Here is a 5,123-nt window from a genome sequence, read left to right on the forward strand (position 1 = left end):
GCGACCCTATGGACTGTAGTGCGCCAGGCTCCTCTGTCCATGGGATTTTCCCAGCAAGAATACTGGAGTTGGTTGCCTTGCCCTCCTCTAGGGGATCTTCCCGACCCAGGGATCCAACCCGAGTCTCCTGTGTCTTCTGCACTGCAGGCAGATTCTTTACCGCTGAGCCACTGGGGGAAGCCCAAGGAAAGTATCACTTTTCCTTAACTGTGGTGTTTGAGTAAGCAAAACATGGATTTATCCAGAATATTTTCCTTCCTAATCTTGATGATGAAGTGTAAACTACAACTCTCACCTTCAACTTTCCAACATCTGGTCTTTTTTCAAACACTTCACTCATTCAAACTAGAATCCAAAAAAGGTAGTTATTTCTAAACAACACTGTAACTATAAAAATAGGATCAGTTATCCAAGGACAATAATTTATTTTTAAAAATGTATTCTTTTTTTGAGAATTTCCAAAATCAGGTTCAAATGGCATGAGTCATCAACAGTAAATAATAATAATATACTCAAACAAAAACAAAAACAGAGAAATTTATATCTTTGTCTCTTTGATTATCCAGTGGGAGTAACTGGCTATCCATCTGGTTGCTACAATGATAGTTTGTGTTTTTGGTATAATTATATGAATTGTCATTCAAAACAAGAAGACATCTTCTCAAAGAAAATTGACTCATGGAAACATTGCAACATATGGAAATGCACAAGATTTCTTTGTATTTCTTCAAGAAAGTGTTCTGCATCTTTAATACAAGAAAGAGCTTAGATGTGGCATTTGCTGCAATAATGAGGCATTTTTTAAAGTAACAATGAATCAGCACAAAAACTTTTTCATGCCCTGAGGCACTCCAGTGATTTGATACAAATATCCTTTATATCATCTCTCTTCTTTTCTGATTTCGGGGTCAGGATGGCATGTAGGTGCAAAACCACACACAAGTGGATCCCTGTCAAAGAAATTCACAACACTCAGAAGATTAGTGTGAGCCATTGACCTTATGTTTCTGTTATGAGACCCAGCTTCAGGTTCTTGTGATTAGAAGAAATTACTTGGTTGTGGCAACTAAACCAATACATTAAGCCCCAGTCAGGTGGCCCCTGCCTTGGAGCTATATATTTAAGTTTGCTATGCACTCCTAGGTCCAAGTGAAGCAAGTGCAAGAGGTTGGAGCTACACCAAGGATCCAGACAGACACAAAGGTTGCTGGTGCCTCTCCTGTGTCTGTGGCATCGGTCATTTCTAATTAGCTTCTCCAGAATCAGCCATTTTCTACACCTCTTTCCACCCTTCTGAGTTTTAAATGTTATTGTTTCTAAGAACTCTGACCCTTAATCTTTTACTAATGTATTAAAACTTGTGGTTTTAATACACTTGTGGGTAAAACCCCCCACTCACTCTGGGAGGTTTTATTCACGCTTAAAATTTACGTAGAGAACTGTTAATTGGTGATTTCCAACTGTTCCTCCCCCAGAAATCTCAAACTCAAAAGGAGTAAGACTCAGCTTCCAAAATTCCCTTCAAAAGTACCTTGCCCTCTATTTCTTAGTTAAGGAATAGTACTATTACTTATGCATGCCAGAAACCAAGAGGGTAGTCTTCCCTCTTCATTCTCCACAAGCCCCTCCCTCTGAATCAACACTCAGCTAAAATCTTGCTGATTCTACCTTTAAAGTGTCCGCTGGTCCCCTCCTCCTTATGACCAACTGCTTATCGGTCCTATTATCACACAAGTCGCTCGTAAGTTTCTGAGTTGGATCCCTGGATTCTGGTTTGTGAGCCTCTCACCTTCAGTTCACTCCCTTATTGCCACCAATAGGTGAAATTTTCTCTCTCCGGTGGTCCTACACTTAAGAAAATTGAGCAGCTTCTAATAGAGCAAAGCCCAAAGCTCTCATCAAAGCCCATGTGCCTTCCAGCTACTTATCTCCAGTCACTGCCCCGGAAGCAGTTCCTGCTTCCAGCCTTGCTCCAGACAAAGTGAGCTTCTTATCTTGGCGTTTCAAGCATAGGTGATGACTTTGTTCACTTTATCAGCATCACCAGAATATCCATTCTGCTCTGCTCATCTCAAAACTAGCTCACACGTTTCTCTTGACTGTCCTGTCTGCATCTGTGTACCCGGAGTTGATCATACCCTTCCTCGCTCCACTGGGTGCTTTGCACAGTTGTCTTCCCAGTGGTTATCTCACTGTAGAGTAAGAGTCATTTATATTGCTTTCTGTTTCTCCTTATTAACTGAATCCCTTGAATGCTGGGATCAATTTTTTAAAACACCTTAGCATCTCAGACCTACTACAGAACTTGGCACATACTGGGATCCCCACATGTCTACTGAATGAAAGCATGAACATGCTTGCTGAAGACATGATTACTCAGAGTGGCTATATTAGTCTAGGTTCTCCAGAGACACCAAACCAATAGAATACACCCATGTATACATACACATAAACATAAATATATAGACATACATAAAAGGAGGTTTATTATAGGAATTGGCTTACATGATTATGAAGGCTGAGAAGTCCCACAATCTGTCATCAGCAAGCTACAGACCCAGGAAAGCCTGCAGTGCAATTCTAGTCTGAGTCCAAAGGCCTAAGAACCAGGGGAGCTGACCTCTTCTGAGGTTATGCAAAGTCACTAGAAGAACAACAAATAAATCAGTTATCCCATTTCTGCACCCGTATCTATAGCACAAGTTTATAATCTAAGTTGTAAATGTATAAATGCTGTTTATAAAAGTCTCATTTGTTTAAAAATGTCCCATTTGGAAACTTCCATGGCCCCTTTTCACCATTAGTTTTTTGGATTACTTCTAAGAGATAAAGGGCAATTATGTCATAAGTTCACATGAAGACAGAATCAGTCTTATTCACCTTTTAACTCTCACAAGGTTAATACAAACAAATAATACAAAGATATAAGAATTGAGAAAACTTACTCTTAGCTTTGGGGGAAACTCCTTTCATGTATCATAGTAATTGATAGTAATGAATATATAATCCACAAGTTTTAATTATCAGAATAGTTTTTAAAGCTGGACAATTATACATAAATAAAGCTTATGTCTATGTTTGAAATTATAATTTTCTTAAAATACTTGCAGTGCATTTGAGCTCAATGGCTAGGAGCTCTCATTTTGGACTCAGACTTATGTTTGAGCCTCCGGTCTGCCACTTGTGTCTGTGTGACCTTGAAATGTTGCTTAAACTCTCTGTGCTCAAACTTGAAATAGTAGTAGTATCTACCAAATAATGCCACTGAAGGAATTGTTACCAGGAAGAGAGTAAATGAATAATAAATGGAAGCTAATTTAAATCATTTATTCATCCACCAGTAATTTCTTAAGTGTCTGTTAATACTTTATGTTAGGCACTTTTCTGGGTGCTAGGGATTAACCGATGAACAAAACAGACAAAAAAACCTCCCTGCTCTCAAGGAGTTTCTTTTTTTTTTTTTCTTTTTTTTTTTTCTTTTTTTTTTTTCCTCAAGGAGTTTAAATTCTGGTTTGAAAAACAGATAGCAAGCAAGTTAAAAAAAATTAAAAACACGTTAAATATTGGTAAGTTTTAAGTTAGAAAAATAAGCAAATCAAAGGAATAGTGTGTGTGTGTGTGTAGGGGATGTCGATATTTTATGTAATGTGATCAGGAAGACCTCACTGAGAAAATGACATTGAATAGAGACGTTAAAGAGGTGAAGGAGCAAGCCCACTATATGGCCAGGGAGAACATTCCAGGAAGATCGGACAGCAAGTGCAAAGGCCCTGAGGCTGATGAGAGCATGGTGTTTTCAAGGAACAGTGAGAACTCCAGTTGTGGCTGGGGCAGAAGCGGGAGAAAAATCCAAGATAGTCAGAGAGAGGGGCCGGATCATAAAGGGGGGATGGTTTGGGTAGTTGTAAGAATTTCTACCACCATTATACAGGAAATAGGAGACCCAAAGAAAGGTTTAGAATAGAAAAATAATATGATCTGTCTGACTTTGTTTTTTTAATAGGATCAATCGGGCTGAAGTACAGCAAGGGTAGAAGCGGAGAGACTAGATTATTTATCTAGATAAGAGACGATGTTGGCTTCCATTAGACCACAGCAGGATATTGAGAAGCCATAGAATCCTAGATGAATTTTTTATGGTGTGGCTATCCGTGTTTGCTGACAGATCACATGTGGGATGTAAGACAAAAAAAGAAAAAAAAGAGTCAAGGAAGTCCGAGCAGCCAGAAGGGTGTGGTTGTCATTATCAGAGATGGGAAGAGTGGAGAAATGAATTTGTAGGGTACCAGGGTTCTTGCCTGGAGAATCCCAGGGATGGGGGAGCCTGGTGGGCTGCCGTCTATGGGGTCACACAGAGTCGGATACAACTGAAGCGACTTAGCAGTAGCAGCTTGAGCTCCATTTTAGTCATATTAAGTTTGAAAGGTCTATTAGATACACAAATGGAGGTGTTGTCGGCAATTGAGAGATGATAAGAAAACGTGACAGCATGCTAATAAGAAGAGAGGTTAGAAAGATACTGAAAAAAACAGGAGTCTTAGAAGTCAAGTGATCCATCTTCCTTAAGGAGGAAGGTGGATTAATAAAGTAAAATTCCACTGATTGGTCAAGTGAGGTGAAGCCAGTTAACTTACCTCTGGATCCAGCAATGTGGTGACCTAGATAGAAACAATCATAGTCAATATCTTCTAATAACCTATGAAGGAAAATAATTTCAAAAATAATATATGTGTATTTGTATAACTGAATCACCTTGCTGTGCACCTGAAACATTGTAAGTCAATATACTTCCATAATATATATATATATTTTAAATAAATAAATAAATAAAATTTTAAATGATAAAAAAAAGAAACAGTTCTAGTTGGACAGGTGAGAGTAAAATCACCTAACACGAGTGGGTTCAAAGAGAATGGAAGAAGAGAAACTGATGACAAAAAGTATAGACAACTCTTTCAAGAAGTTCTTCTATGAGGATAAGGAGAAAACTTGGGAACAAGAGAGATATTATTTTTTTAATGGATAAATGATTGGTGCTGAAGGAAATGAATGATCAATGAGGGGGATCAAAAATCTGATAACCAAGAATGAGAGAGAAAAAGGAAGGAACTGATATAAGTGAA

At 38.4% G+C, this 5,123-nt stretch overlaps 1 long non-coding RNA gene across 1 annotated transcript; it reads right to left on the reverse strand.

Annotated features, from left to right (window-relative positions):
- Positions 1-462: 462 nt before the first annotated feature.
- Positions 463-4,697, reverse strand: LOC113899525. Its single transcript, XR_003512925.1, has 3 exons — positions 4,635-4,697; positions 2,506-2,644; positions 463-950 (listed from the first exon to the last, which is right to left on the reverse strand). It is a non-coding gene; the product is annotated as an uncharacterized LOC113899525 (long non-coding RNA).
- Positions 4,698-5,123: the final 426 nt, after the last annotated feature.

Source organism: Bos indicus x Bos taurus, chromosome 10 (genome assembly GCF_003369695.1).
Source record: "Bos indicus x Bos taurus breed Angus x Brahman F1 hybrid chromosome 10, Bos_hybrid_MaternalHap_v2.0, whole genome shotgun sequence".
In the NCBI taxonomy this organism is placed as follows: Eukaryota; Metazoa; Chordata; class Mammalia; order Artiodactyla; family Bovidae; genus Bos; species Bos indicus x Bos taurus.